Consider the following 17,193-nt stretch of genomic DNA (forward strand, 5'->3'; position numbering starts at 1 on the left):
TGTCCATAGCTAGTTATTTTTTTATTCTGTTTGCTTAGTGTTGCTAAGACAATATTTTAACCTTTTGATGAGTTTATTGTATTGAAACAGATTTTATAAGAATACATCTTATTTTTTCATAGTACTTCGTGGTATCTAATTAATTTCATCCTTTTAAAGCCTATTGCATTCAAAATCTGAGTCCTTAATGATTTTTCTTCCAAAACTTTCGCAATACTAGTTTAAAGTAATTGGAAAACTAGTTTTACATTGAGACATTAAATATCATTTAAATCATTAAATTGAAAAAAGTAGCACTATTTTTTAAGATCATCAAAATTAAAGAGTACATCAAAAAAAACGATGCTATTTTATTTGATCAGAAACTAACCATGAAATAGTCTAGGTTAGGTGAAGAAGAAAGTTAATTAGGAGTAGTATTCATGCGATGGTAGAAAGATAAAGAATGAGAAGGATCAAATCCATAAAGGAAAGGTATAAAAGAAAATAAATAATATTGCTGACGTGGGGAGATAGATGAAAGGGAATTATATTCTGTTAGTAAAATTCTAAAAGTGAGGAAAGTGGCCTACGTGTGATTTAGTAGCTCACAAACGCCCATATTAATTATGCAGCGTATCTTTTCTCTACGTTATAGAATAATAAGTATACGATAAAAACAATAAACTCTACATATGGGGAAGCTTATAAAATCATTCAAACAATAAACTCTATGCATTTTAAAAATACGTAGATACACAATAAAGTTTGATTTCTAATACGAATTAGATTAATTCATACTAACCAAATTTGATTGTACACGTATTTAATATGCATGATATGAATTTATCCCATATCACCGTAACAACAAAGCTTTATAGAATGACAAAAATCATAATATCAGTCAAATGTGAATAAAAATTGAAGTAACAACAAAGATGGACCGAATTAAAAATGAGTTGAACAAATGCAAAATTTCATAGAATTGAAGTATACAATAGTAGTGGTGGCATTTTCAATTACAATCAACACACCGACACTCTCTTCAACCTATCCATCCTCTTCTTCTTCTTCCACTGCAAAGGAAACAACAATCAACAATCAGTCTCATATTTCAAACACAATAGAGTGAATCTAACTATTATATTCACAAATTTTACTATACCTTTACCAAAATGGCAAAATCTAATCGATTTTTTAGTAGAGGAATCATGCTTCATCCAGCAAACAAAACAAAACAAAACAAAAATCAAAAGAGCATAAATTTTAAGCTTAATTCAACCAGCAAAAAATGAAACAACGTCCCCACAATTTGATAGGGCGGTGGGAGACTAAATTCAGACTGGTTATTGTACTCTCAATTCAAGGTACAACTCTTTTATGAGCGTGGAAGAAATAATAGTAGTAGTAGTAGTAGTACTACTAATAATTGTCCATACTTTCATAATTTGTCTGATTTATGGTTGGTTGGAAGGAGAAAATTCAGATACCATCATCACCATAATATGTTTAATAAATTATTTGATTTCATATTTGAAGCTGTAATTATACGACAAGATAATTTTAGTGGTTTGGATGATCCTTTGACTAATCGTAATAGTTGGAAATGAATCATCCACGAAACATGTGCCAACATTCTAACCATGTTCATTCACTTAATTATTTTAACCTAGTACGTACCAATCCTTTTTGAGCTGTTTATATCGACATGTTCAAAAAAACTACTCCTATATTAATAAAAACTTGTGTAATGAGGTCCCCAGGGCACAAGTCCCTTGTGATACGATATTACTATGGGGCTGACCATGACACTTACAAATCATAATAAAAGGGTTCTTATTTAATTGTGATTAATTTAATTAGAAATCATGATATTGTGAGAATTTATCGATAAGTCAATTGATGAACAATACGTTTTATGATTTGAAGAAGGGGAGTCTCTTGTACGCTACATAATACATAAGATTAGTATAATTAATCCTTAATAAAATAAATTAATAGTATTATGTACGTATTTATTTTCTTAATGAAGTATATGTGCTGCACATTTTAGTTATATTTTGATTATAAATAATAGAGATAAATGTTTGAGTGAATATGTACACTCTATTCTAGTGTTTTTACATATGATCATTTTAATGATGATCCTATAATTTAACACAGCCAACCATTTTGATTTTTGTATAACCTTATAGGAGTATATAATAATTTATCAAATATTCTTTTCAATTTTAAATTCCAAATTATTTTTATGCGAACAAGCTATTGAGCTATTCTAAGCTCCTTAAAGTATAATAAATTTTAGGAGTGACAATTATTTTTAAGAATATCATATTTCTAGACTATTACTACTATTTACTAGTATGTATTTATGAGGCATTCTTGGCATAGACATAAAGTTGATCACAAGTTTATAAATATTTGATAGGCTATGTATTAATGAGAAACAGTAAATTAATATATTTGAAGCGCATATTTATTGCGTATACTAGGATGAATACTTGTAAGATTGTCGTTGTCAACAATATTATTACGACGTTGTTACTTTCACAAAACAAAGAAAAAATTAAATGTGTATCTATCATCACAGTTACGCATTATGCGTGTATTAAAATATTGGAAGCTATCCTGCGCATACATACATTATTTAAAATACTGGAGTACTATATTGTTGCGTAGTTCGACTAACTTTAATTTTCCTTTTTAAAACAAAGAAAGTTGATAATACTCTCTTGGTCCCATTAGTTAATGGTTCCGATGCGATCCGATCCAATCCAATCCAATCCAGATATACCTACACTACACTACACAATTTAATGCTGTCACGAGGTTAAATAAAAAACTCTCATTTCTATTTTTGTAGGTTTCATTCATTTTTCCCGATAATATTACTTCTAGAATACCTCCACAGTTGAAATAAAAAGAAGTTTTTCATTGAATTTTGATTTAAAGAGTGTCGATAATTGGTAGCGTTTTAACAAATATTAAATTATTATTACTATTTCTTTATGTTTTGATACTAAAATATTTATGTGAAATGTGTTTTATTATGAAATGGAATTGCAAGACTTACACTAATTGATGAATTCAATATATATGGCCTCTCCATAAATCGACCTAATTAACTACACAAATTATTAAATTCTTGTACTTATTATGCCTAAAAAAATTAAATTCTTATTTATTATAGGAGTAGTATATATGAATATAACCAAACATTACTCATCCTCTATTTATATATGTGCATAGGATTGTATTAAGATGACAACTACTTTTAAAATGACAATGTATCACCAATGAGGACTCTTAGATTTAAGAGCAGATTCAACCTTAGCCTGCCACGTGGCAGGTTTGTTTGCCTATGTATTGCAGATTGTTTGATTATCTGGGATTCCGTATCGCAGATTGCTTGGAACCATATGTCGAGTTGCGTGCCCATGTATCATAGATTGCTTGTCTATGTATCACAGACTGCTTGCTTAGGTTGTCATTTTAACTATAGTGCCATCACAGTGCTCTGATTGCGTATCTTTGTTGCTTGGAACCTTATGTTGAGTTGCTAGCCTATGTACCGTAGATTGCTTACCTATGTATCACAGATTGCATGCTACGTTGTTATCACGTTGTCACTTTAAGAGTGGTGTCATCTTAACACACCCCTGCCCCTGCCCTGTGTGCATAGACTTAAATGACATGTGATGCACTCATATCACAACATATCACCATATTTTCAATCCATCATCTGCGACAACCCATACCACCACGGCACACACTCATATCACCACATTTTCAATCCATCATCAACGGCGATCCATACCACCACACTCATATCATAACATATCACCACATTTTCAACTCATCGTCCACGACGGCCCATACCACCACCGCCGATGACCCATAACCACTCATAATGCTCCGGGTGGACTGGAGCATGTGACCGGCTCTGATACCAATTTTATAACACCTCGAATTGAACTATTTCGCCAAAATAAGGCTATTACTACTATTATAAACCACATATTTTATCTGATAATAAAATAGTGTATAATGCACTTATACCACAACAGCTTTATTTGTGAATTAAGATAGTTTTAAAGTAAGGGATTGCCCCAATGCGAATCGAGTATGGAGAGACAGGAATTGTGGAGAATATATTTCCAAATCTCATAGTATTTGACTTTGTCTTGACAGGGGTTGCAACTTTATGCATTTTATTTTTTAATAATGACCAATTAATATTTTAAAGAATTCAATCGTATCAAAGTTAATGAGCTTGTTTGTTAATTCGGTAATCGGTTGCAACTTTTTTACTAAACAATTTATGTTGCTATTGGGCCTCAAAAAGAAATTAAAGGAGTTGGTAACTATTTGTAGAATAGAGAGGCACATTAATTATATTGGGCCTTCTATTAACGCACACTAGCTTCAAAGCCCAATGAAGTGAACTGTGTTTTGGCTTATTCTCGTCTATTTTCTTTCTTGCACGCCTATCTTCTTTCTTTTCGCTCTTTCATCTCTCCTGCCTTTTGGGTTGGACAATACTCTCTCTCTCCTGTCTCCTAGAATAAAGACTTTCATTTTAGAAAATGTACACCAGAATCTACTAAAACTAATTTCACTATTTTTTTTCTATCTTATTTTATCTATTTTTTTTCTTCATCTCTCATATTTTACCAATTTTACATTAAAAACACGTCATTTTCAAAGTTTCTATTTTTAAGAAACAGAAGAATTATATTAAACCTTAAATTATAATTGTTCAGCTAAAAATTAGGTTATTTTCTTCCAAAAAATTAATGTCACTGTAGCTTATCGAAAGATATTATGTAAAATTATACATGTATCAAATCACACTTGCACAATATTGAAATTATACAATATTTAAACTCGGCAGAAAGATTTATACTATCAAGGAGAAATTTTACAATCTTTATATTCCTAAATTATAAAAATTTAATTGTTATAAAATCAGGGTGTGTCTGGTAGCCCCTAAAATTTGGGGGAGGATCGCCTGCTGTGTTAAAAAAACACAGCAAGGCCTGCTGTGGTTTAAACACAGGGGCTTCCAAATGAAACGCAGCAAATGATTTGGAGTGAGAAATTGTGGGATGGCAATACTCCCTTTTGTTCACCCTCTTTAATTCATTTCTTTATTTAATTAAATAAGCGCTCGGTCGGGATAATATTTGGTGGAGTAGCTATTAAAAAACTTTTTTAGTATTTTGTTTTACAATCATGATATAGTCGTAATAAATTACTTTGCATATGTAAAATTTCCAACATACAAACACAAGTTTGCATTTTTTGTTATTGATGCATCAACACGCAACACAAACATTATTTTCGTTCGATTACTAATATCAGTGTATTGATCTAACGACAACTTAATTCATAGTTGTAGGATTAGCTATTTACCAAATACACACATAATAAATTATTTGTATATTTTTCTAAAATAAATTATGAGCTTTGAATAGGTAAAGAATAAAAGTTTAAACTTTATCCTTTCTCCAACCCTTAAAATATAAAATACTTTCCTTATAAGTTTTGTTCCTTAAAATTATGATTTTTTAAAATTTAGGGAATATTTTTATCTAGTGGGATTTTCTAATTTATTATAACATTATCAAAAATTTTAAGTGTTTTAACCAATAAAGTTAAGTAAATTTTATAGTACTCCCTCCGTCCCATGTTACTCGCAATTTTTATTTTAAGTCATAAATTTGGGATAGATTTTTAGTGTAATTAAGTTAGTATCTTAAGTGTAATGAGACATCACTTAATAGGGGAACACTTAATTAACTCTAACATATACTCCCTCCGTCCCGTGCTACTCGCACGTTTGCTTTTCGGCTCGTCACAAAGTCCTTACACTATTTATAATTTAAGTTAGAATTAATGCATTTAATTAATATGTTAGTTTAAGTTAAGAGCTCTTTTATTAAGTGATGTCTCATTACACCTAAAATTCTTTTTTAATTACACAAAAAAATCAATCCCAAATTTACGGCCTAAAATGAAAAGTGCGAGTAGCATGGGACGGAGGGAGTATTAATTAAAGAGTAAACACCAAAACAGGTCCTAAACATATGTCCATTTTATGATTTTGGTCATATACTTTATCTTTTAAATTTTTGCATCCTGAACATTTCAACTCGGATCACAATTGGTCCTATACTAACAATTTCATCAATTTTCAAAAGGTTTAACCTGATTTTGACCGATTTTTAAACGGCTTGAACTCGATTGAGACTGTTAAAACCATCAAAATGGGTCAAAATCGGGTTAAAACCGTTTAAAAATTGACGGAAGTGTGAGTGTAGGACCAATTGTGATCCATTGAAATGTTCAGGATGCAAAAATTCAAAAGGTAAAGTATATGACCAAAATCGTAAAATTGTTACATGTCCAGGACCAGGTTTAACCTTTACTCTTAATTAAATGCCCTAGTTCTCATTTAAAATAGAAATGATGCAAATAGTTTGAGATGAGCTGAAATAAAAAAAATGCAAATAATAGTGAGGGAATACTATATTTTTATTTGAATAAAGGAAATATTGCAAAATAAAAAGATTGCATACTTTTTTTATAGCTTGCGAAAAATGAGAATGGCCAAGAAAATTAATTAATAATTACAGAAATGGGGTTAAAGCAATTAACTTAATGGTATTGCTTAATATGTCTATTTTAATTAGTTTTTAACTTTGTTACAAATAATACTTTTTAATAGGTATATAAAGTAAAAGTGGTCTTGGTATCATGATTAAAATAAAATACTGTACTAAAAAAACATCCATGATAATTTTAAAAGCTACTCAGTGAAGTAAGTTACCCCGACCGTCGACTGCATATTTTAATTAAATAAAGAAATGGATAAAAAAAAAGAGTGAACAAAAGAAATAGAAGTATATGCGTTTACTATTCTTCCATCCGACAATTTCTCACTCCAAATCATTTGTTGCGTTTCATTTGGAAGCCCCTGCGTTTAAACCACAGCAGGCCCAGCAGGCGATCCTCCCGCAAATAATTATCATGGGTACCTGACAAATGGGCTTTCAAGAGTTGGTGGAGAGAGTTGTAGGTAGTTTGGTTCAGGCCAAACAAAAACTATAGCCCATTTTCTAGAGTTTGGTTGAATTGGAGTACGGCGGAAAACAAATTTTGCAGCCCTAAACTACCCATCTTCCGCTTCTGATCCACAAATCACTCCTCACTCCCACATCCTCCGCTATCCGCCGCCGGAGAACGTCAGCAAGTTCGAAGCCCTCACACGCCGCGGAAAGAGCGGGAGGAGCTGCTGCCGCTGCCGCTGCTTCACCCTCTCCACACTCGCGCTCCTCGTAATCGCCGCCGCCATATCCGTCGGAGTGCTCTACCTCATCTTCAGGTTCAAATCGCTGAAATACGCGGTCAGTAGCCTCGCGACCAAGGGGACGAATTTGACGACGGCGGCGCCGATCTTGCCTGAATTCGACGTCATCGTCAATCGTCGAAAAGTAGCCTCGACCAAAATTGACCCAGCTACGGAACGAAATATGCTTCGGTTGGAGAATTCGGAGGGCAAAATGGTACAAATACAACCTTTTCAGCCAAATCGGGAGGCCATATGCAATGTTGTCTCTTATTCGTCCCTTAAATTACTATTTATGGGTCTCACTGTACTTTTTTACTACATCTCTTAACTAAGGGACGGAACCTGCAACCCTTTATCTTTTATCCATCTCTTAAATTACTATTCATTCAATTTCATTTTTTATTTTTATTTCCAACCAAATTCAATTAATAAAAACACACTTCATTAAATAAAGTAAAGTTACAACATAAAATAAAAATACAACATAAAATTCAAAAAAAACAAAAAAAAACACATAATTAAAATCCTAAAAAAATAAAAATTACATAATTTAAAATACAATTTTATAGAAAATAAAAAAACTACTCTGCCGGCGAATCATCCCCCGAAGGAGGTGGAGGTGCACTGAAGCCACCTGGAGGCGGAATACCAAGTTGTCTTGCCATAAACTCAATTCCGGCAAGATAGACTTGGTATTGGAGAGGCGTCATGCGGGAAGTGTCCGCCATTGTGGCGGTCATGTACATGGACATTAGCGAGTTCGAGGGTGCCCCCGAGCCCGAGCCCGCCTGGCTTGGTTCGGCTCGGCCCCTCCTCCCTCTAGCCTCCTTCGCCGCATTTCTCCCTTGCGGCCGACGGCGCCCACGGGAGGACCCCCGGCATCGTCTGCCGTGCCCTCAACCTCCTGCGAGGCAAACTCTTGTGCAGCGCTGCCCGAACCGCCCTCACTAGATGAGTATTGACCACCCGCCGTGTGCTTCGTGTGCTTCGAGGTCGAGCCCGAGCTGGACAGGACACCTCCAGCCCACCTTTCCTCGTATTTGATGACCTCCCAAACACCGATAGGTTTGAATTGTATGTCGGTGTCGTCGAAGTAGACTCACAAAGCCGACCTCAGAATGTCGGCTCCTGTGGCTCCACTTTGGTAATGAGTCGTTTCACTCTTGTAGATGGCGCAGAATTTTTTGACCTCTCTGTCGACTCGGTCAAAGTGAGCGCGGAGCATCTTAAATGTGCGGCGGCGGGACCCCTTCGACTTAATCTCGTGGTAGGCCTCAGTGACCTTTTCACAAAAACACTTCCGGGATTGTTGATTCCCGATGATGGGATCGTACGAGACGTTGATCTAGGCGTTGTACACCGCCAGCGTTTCTTTGGGGCTGTACGGATGCCGGCTTAGATCCTCCTTCTCCTCGTCCGCCTCCGCCCTGGAGCTTCTACCTCCTTGGCCTTCTTCCGGAGTGGGTTCAACGAAATAATCCTCCCGAATCTGGGATAATCCCTGCGAATACCTCGGGGTGGAGGGACGGGCGTATGCATCCATATCTAAATGGGGTGGTTGGTACCCCCCGGCGTCGACGAACCCTGGGTGCCCGTCGTTGACGAATCGGAACCACCACCCAGGACATTGTACATGCCCCCAGTCGCCGAACGCGTTGATATCGAACCCGCCGGAGCCGCCACCGCCAGAGTTTCCGTCGCCGGACATTTTGTGATGAGAGGTTAGATGAAAATTGGAGAGGAAATGGAGATGATTTGGGAAGAATAAATGTGTATTTGTGTGTGAAATGAGGATGAATTAGGAGTATTTATAGAGTAAAAAAAATAAAAAAAATAATAAAAGAAAAAAGAAAAAACGGTAATATTACCGTTTTGTTTTTTTTTTTTAATTTTTTTTAATTCAAATTTTTTTTAAAAATAATTTATTGCGTCAGCGTGACGATGCCCACTCGCAGGCCGGCGAGTGGGTGTCACGCATGGCGCCGGAGCGCCACGTCGCGCTGGCGCGTGGCGAGACGTCTCGCCATCCGTCTCGGCGGGACGGAATGCTCGGCGGGCTGGGGACGAGACGGGGCGCTGCAACGCGTCACGCCGCCGTCTCGTCCCGGCGTGACGGATTACGGGCCACCCGCGTGACGCGTTGCGGGTGGCCTGAAAACCTCTTGCCTTATACCTGCTCAACACCGTGATGGTTAGGGCTGGCAATTTTCGACATGACACGATAATCCGACACGAATCCGCACGAAATTATTGGGTTGGGGTCAAGTCTTATTGGATCCGTGTCCTTATCGGGTTGACCCATTAAGAACCCGATAATTTCGGGTTGGGTTCGGGTCGGATGCGGGTCGGATACGGGTAACCCATTAAGAAATAATATTATTATTTTTATTATTATTTAAAAAAATATATATTACTTTAATGTTTTAATTTCTTATAAATTAGGTTTAAATAGTATAAAACGAATTTTAATTGTGTAAATTAGGATAAAAATTAAGGTTTAATCGTGTAATATTAGGTTTTAATCGTGTAATATCAGGTTCGGGTTGTTATCGTGTCGTGTCAACCCATATTATATCGTGTCGATAACGGGTTCGTGTCGGGTGCGGGTCGTGTTCGGATTTGAAGGTAGCAGGTCGGGTTCGTGTTCGGATTTACAGTTTCCTTAACAGGTCGGGTTCAGGTTATGCCTTATTGGGTTGGGTCATTATCAGGTTGACCCGATAACGACCCAATCCACACGACTTGACAACCCTAGTGATGGTGTTGACACGAACTCGCGGATGTATACTGGGTCGCTGGAATTCTGCAGGAGCTACCAAACGTTAGAAAAGAGGGGTGCAGGGTGGTGTTTCAAGGGTTTTCGGGGCTACCGAACGCCCCCTCGTATGAAAAAAAAGAGTAGGGTAGAGTAAGAAGAGAGTGAAAAGAGAGAATTGAGAGACTGAGAGGGTATGAGAGAAAGGAAAAAGAAAGTGTTTAATGCCTTATTTAAGGTTTAGGGTAAAAATGAGAAATCTTGACGAAATGTGTAAAGTACTCCCATCCAATAACCAAATTCGAAATTCACTCTAAATTTAAAATAAGAACAAATTACTCATATTGTAAACGTCCGTTTATAAAAGTTTACAATAGTATATATACATATCATACTTTTTTGTACGGATATGATTAATAAAATTTTATTATCATTTTTTTTTAAAAAATGTCTCTAAATCGATGTAAAGCAATGCGGTAGGGTTCAATACTTCAATTTGAAGATCGTCTTCCAAAACCCCTAATAAACCCGAGTTTACTACTAAAATAACGAAAATGCACCTACTTTGTTATTTCTTCCATATATGGAAAAACTTCATCCTAGTTGGCGTCTTAGTAAGTAAAAACGTCAACCAAGTAGGCATTACTATTTATTTTTTATTTTATGCAAACACAATATTTATTTTAACACGCCAAATGAGCCGGCGTGTTTAATTAAAAAACGCCATCTACATTGGCGTGTTTAATTAAATATAGGGAAAAAATCCATAATCCTAATTATAGACGTCGATCACGTTGGCGTTTTTAACAGTAAAACGCCAACCTAGTTGGCGTGTTACCGTTGAACCAGATATCAATCAGATTTCTCTCCAAAATCGCGTACCCTAATCCTTTACCCTCCCCAAATGCGAAAAACCTTAAGGTTGCGCGAAACCCTTGCTCGGGTCGACGCAATCGGCGATTTGAGCGTGAAGATTTCGATTTTGGCTCATTCTTCCACACATTAGTCTTCCTATTCGGTTGGTATATATAATTTTTGACCAATATTTGATGGATTGTTATGATAGTATATATTGTAGTGTAATTAATAGAAAAATATTGATGATATATAAAGTTTCCTCTACATAATGATGAATGTAAAAATAATACATATTTATTTTGTGTTTTACATTATTGCAGATAGTATGACGTGGTGTGTCAATTTATATTGGAGTGGAAAGATAATTCCCGAAGTAGTTATTTCATATGATCCACCTTTTTCAAAAGGATTCATTATGTTGGATGAAAGTGTTTCCTACGATAAGCTTGTGGGTACAATTTGTGAAAGGATGAGGATAAACATATTTGAAAACAAAGAAATAATATGGAAACGTACTATATGCGTTGGATCCAGAGTCACGTTTATAGGTACTCTACTAGAAGAAGTATGCATGCCACTAATGTCCAGTGAGAGTATGGCTACAGGAGGTCAAATTGAATTATTTGTTGAGTATTCGGCAATTACTCAACAAAATAGTCATCATGTCATAAGTTATGATGTTGGTACGTCTACGAGAGCCCAAGAACCAAGTTTCGCTGCAACACAAGATTTTGATGTTGGAGGCGTGCATTTAGGAGACAGTGACAATTGTCATGTGGTTGATGACATTATAGGTCCTGATAAAGCAGGCTTTCTTGATCCACAATCACCTTATGATTCAGAAGATGTAAACCTTGTTAGTACTGACTCAGATGGTGATCCGTCTGATGATGAACAATTTGTTGATTCAAGACCATCCATTCCAGTTGGAGAAACAACAGTTGGAGAAACAATGGTTGGAGAAACAGCAGTTGGAGGAAGAGTAGTTCCACAGTTCCCACAGTGTGGAATGAGCTATTTTCGCACCTTACACCATATGATAGTTTTGATCCAAAGAACTTTGAGGCTGCTGATCCCAGTGTGCATTATTGGAGTGAAAAAAGATCCTAGCAATGTCAGTTTGTATACTAAATTTAGAACGAAGTTGGAATTGAAGACAGCCGTGACTTTTGGCATTTGAAAAAAATCCGACAATATACAGTTGCTGAAAGTAAAGGAAAGAGATGGCATGCGGTTTGTAACTGGCCACAAGGAAATCCGGAAGATAAGTCATTACCGAGATGTTTGTGGGAGTGTCGAGAAACATTGAGAAAGCATGGTGAACACTGGCAAATTAGAGTGTTTAGCACTGCTCATACTTGTATGGGGGATCGTAATTATAATGGGCACACTAATCTTTCGTCGTCCATGATATCATTGAGTGTTCGACATCAGATAGAAAACGATCCTGCCTACAAGGTAAAAGCTATTGTGACAGATATTGAAAATAGATTTCATGTGAAAATTAGTAACAAGAAAGCATGGTATGCTCGGAGGACAGCTATTGAGCTTGTATATGGTGGATGGGAGTGGTCATTCAAAGTTTTACCGTCTTATTTGAATGAAATGCAAAGACAAAATCCTGGTACAATTGTCGAATGGTTGCATGATGACAGATTAAACCACAGTATGAACAAGGTATTCAAGTACGTATTTTAGGCTTTTGGACCAGCTGTGGAGGCTTCTCAACTATGCAAACCAGTTTTAACAGTTGATGGAACTCTTCTACGTGGACGATGCCGAGGTAAAATTCTTATTGTCGTTGGATTTGATGCTAATAAGAAATGTTTGTCTATTGCATATGCCATTGTTGATGAGGAAACCAAAGAAAGTTGCAATTGGTTTATGGAACACATAAGACTTCATGTAACAAAGCATGAAATATGTGTAATATCTGATAGGTATGTGGGAATCATAAATGCAATGAATTATTCCATATGGAAAGAAGAACTTAAAGGTCATCACTGGTTTTGCTTGGTACATGTTAGAAGGAATGTTCTGCAGAATCACAAAGGTATCATGGTTAAAAGATTGGTTTGGAAAATGGATATTGCTACCAAAAAGCGCAAGTTTAAGAAAAGACGTCGTTTACTTCGAGACGTCAACAACGAGGCTTTGCAGTACCTTGATACCGTGGAATCTTACAACAATGTGTTGAGAGGCGCAAGAGAACTCCCAATCAAAGCTTGCATTGATATGACATTTTGGAGGACAAAGAATATTTCAATGAGCGGTCAATTGCATCAAGACAGTGTGCGATACCACTTACCCCGTAGGCACATGAAAAGGTGTGCAAAAATGATGCAAAAGGTCAATTACATAATGTGAGAGCAACAAATACAATTTAAGGGATTTATGTGGTTCGAACAAGACGTCGAATTGGTGGAAAGGGTGGTAACAAGTGGAAGGTGTTGTACTTGGAGTCGAACTGCAAATGTAAAAAGTGGCAGATGTGGAGACTTCCGTGTTCACATGCAGGGCAGTTGCGCGGTTTAGAAATTACAACATGATATCACTTGTTAATCCCGTATACCACACAAGTGTATGGGTACACCAATATTCTGGGGTGTTCAATCCACTCAGACACCCAGATTATTGGGACGTGCCTGAATGGACTTTGCAGTGTTCACGAACTCAGTTAATGCCTCGAAGTCACGGTCGATACCGTACAACTAGGATTCCTAATCAGATGGATGTCCATGAATCTGACCAGCCACGAGCCCGACGCCGTTGTAAAAAATGCCGTCAACTTGGTCACGACAGGCGCAACTGCCCGACTTCTTGATTGTTTATACTTATGCATTGATTACTATTTGGACTTATGCATTGCTTACTATTTGGACTTATGCATTGATTACTATTTGGACTTATATATTGATTACTATTTGGGCTTGTGGTATTTTGTCTGGACTTATGTAGTATTCAATATGTTGCCTAATGTATTGAATACTATTTGCATGTATTGTATTGTAATGGTGGCTCTGCAGGGTATGTTATGAATAAAATTGGTTGGGGAAATGTTTCTGCATTAAAACGCCAATCCCGTTGGCGTGTTATCCTTAAAACGCCAATGATGTAAAACGCAACCAAAGTATAAAACGTCATTCCAGTTGGCGTGTTATACTTTAAAACGCCATTCCCGTTGGCGTTTTTAAAAATAATGTAGAAACGCTAATGATGTCGGCGTTTTACTACAGAATGTTTGGAACCAAGTTTTAAACAACGCAACAACAACCATTCCAGTTTCTACCCAATCCTACTTATTACAATGCTTATTCAAAATATTACAATCATTCCCACCCATTATATAACATATTCAAAATTATAAATAAGAATAGAAAGAGGAGTTGTAAAATTATCAAATATAAAGATTACAAGGTTCACAAACACGAAGATCAACTCAATAACCAAATAAAAATAGTTCTAGTTTAGTTCAATCGTCTCGCCTTCTCCGCATAAACAGGCCCCGGATCCACTTCCTAATTATGGAAGTAGGGAGTCTAGAGGGAGGAGTATCTTGAACAACAACATTCTCAAAATCCACTCTGAAAAAGTCATCTCATACAGAAGACCGAGGTGGAGAATGGTAGACATCACTGAGACCAATATCTTCACCTATACCACCAGTGTGGCTGACAGAATGACGACCTCGAACTGCAGATCTAGGTGGAGGCACAAAATCTTCATCAGAATCATCTACCAAATGAGCATCCATCCTTGAAGATGACGACTCTCCACAAGCAGTTTTATTCTTTCCACGTCGTTTCCCTTTTTTGCCTCACAGGCATGACAATGTCCAGCTCAGATCGTTGGGAAAGACGATAGTCCATCATCTCAGCCTCCTCAGATACCTGCAGACCATCTTCAACCATCTTCGAAATTGTTACCAAATCCGGTCGTCCTGTCATATCTTGCCCACTTAAAAAGTGACGTATTTTTTGAAGCGTTTCCACCTACAATTTTCAAAGTTAATTACATTTCATCATATGAATTTAAATAATTAATATTGGTTTCAATTTACCGCGAAGCTATGAGAAGATGCCGTTTCATGGAAGCCCTCTTGAGCATGCATGCCAAGTTTAGTTAAGTACACCACAGTTATTCTACGAAACCAATTCATATATTCATCTGATGCAATATGCTCATTTGAGTACTCCAAATCAGTCCATACCAAGTTGTGCCTATTGTCCTACTCATGTATATAATTGTGGTGGTACTCAACCCAATTTCGGTCAGATTTACCACGACGATCCTATTTCACAAACTCTTCTAGGTGGAACCGATTGACGATCGGGATATACGGTTGGACAATCCCAAATTGTCGCAACACTCGTTGTGGCTTCTGTGGCTCAACCAAATTCCATCAAATAAGGGATGTTATCGACATCCATATAGGACGACCGTCAACGCAATTATCCGGCAAGTTTCGCATGACATAAGGCCTCCAAATAAACTACATATGAAACAAATTTAGTCAAAACAAATTCAATCAAAACAACAAACAAAAAACAATTTAAGTTACATAAATTACTTGGTTGGCGTGCATTTTGGAGAACTGATCTCTGTAATTTTCAATGCAATGCCTGGGTGCTTTTACATATGACGGCAGACCACTCCATCTAAAAAAATTAAATTATGAGCGAATAACACGGAAATTAATGAAAATTATGCTTAAAAAATTAATTAGTGAACAACTTACGCAACTGCACATGGTGCGTAGTCTATATGCACGGGATTTATCATCTTCGGTCTAGTATTTGGGATTCTCTCTCAAGCCCACGATTGTAACAAAGTACAAGCTCCCCCGACATCAGTCCTCCTATCAAGGGCAGCTTCACATAAATTGTGATACAAGCAAGCAAGAGTCGCACCACTCCAGCTATAGCTAGAATATCGTTCTACATCCATGAAAAATTGCAAGTAGAAGAATGGAATTTTATTTACGGAGGCGTTCGAGATCATCAGACCACCAAGTAAAAGCAGACAATAAACACAAGCTTGTCTGTTTCCAAAACCATTTCTTTCAACTCAACTGTATCTGGTGTAAATCCAAGATAATCCAAAGAAAGTCGCATCCAATAGTTGGCATCCTTAGTGGGGATGTAACCCGTCAAAGCATCACCGTCAACTTTGAGGCCACATAAGACCTCCACGTCTTCCTATGTAACTGTCGCTTCACCAACTGGAAAGTGAAACGTGTGAGTCTCTGGCCTCCATCGTTCAATCAAAGCGGTGATAAGATGGTGTTCAATGTCCTTTGGTTGAGCACACCTCAATATGCCGCCAAAGCCCATCTCGTCTATTATTGTCAAAACACGGGGATGTAGGGGAATATCCCAAATGATTCCTTCATATCTTCTACATCGTACGTCTTGTGATTCACCCCCTGCCCATATATTATTAGAGACGTGGTGTCTCTGAAGATACAATACGGAAGGGTACTCAGGACCACATAAGAGTCTTCGACGAGAAGTTGAAAATATTGCCATAATTCACCTACACAACAGTCACAATTCAAATTAAACAATACACAAACCTAAACAATTTCAATAATTGGATACTATTAAACCCAATATCACAAAATGGAACACCAATATAAAAAATGCACAATAGCTCGTGTCTGCCACATTACACAAATTCACCTTCACAACATTACACAAATTCACCTACACAACATTACACAAAATTGTAACACAATTCACCTACGCAACATTCACAATTCAAACAAAACAATATTAATAAACCTAAACAATTTCAATGATTCGTCACTATTGAACCCAATATCAAATAATGTAACACCTAAATCCAAATAGTGCAACACCAATTTAAAACCCACATAAACCAAATCAAGTTGCCCAATTTTTAAGCTAGAACAATACTACCTAGTTTGGTTTTTAATCAAATTTATACCCTAACTAACACCAATATCTCAACTATTAATCAAGAATAATGCCATTCAAACAAGCCAATATGCTAAATAATAATGCAACACAGAATTTCAACTCAATTTATAACTCATTACAAACCCTAAGTAACTATCAAACAATTACTCTAATATTGTAAAAAATAAGCATACTAACCGAAAGAATAACACTCCTTGTTGATGCAATTGATGGAGAGAGGACGAAATCACCGAGAAGCCGCCGCTGTGTGTGGGTTTCACGATGTGTGGTGTGGGTTTCGCGATTTGGGGGATGAGAATCTGATA

This window comes from Salvia splendens, chromosome 3 (assembly GCF_004379255.2).
Source record: "Salvia splendens isolate huo1 chromosome 3, SspV2, whole genome shotgun sequence".
Taxonomy (NCBI): Eukaryota; Viridiplantae; Streptophyta; class Magnoliopsida; order Lamiales; family Lamiaceae; genus Salvia; species Salvia splendens.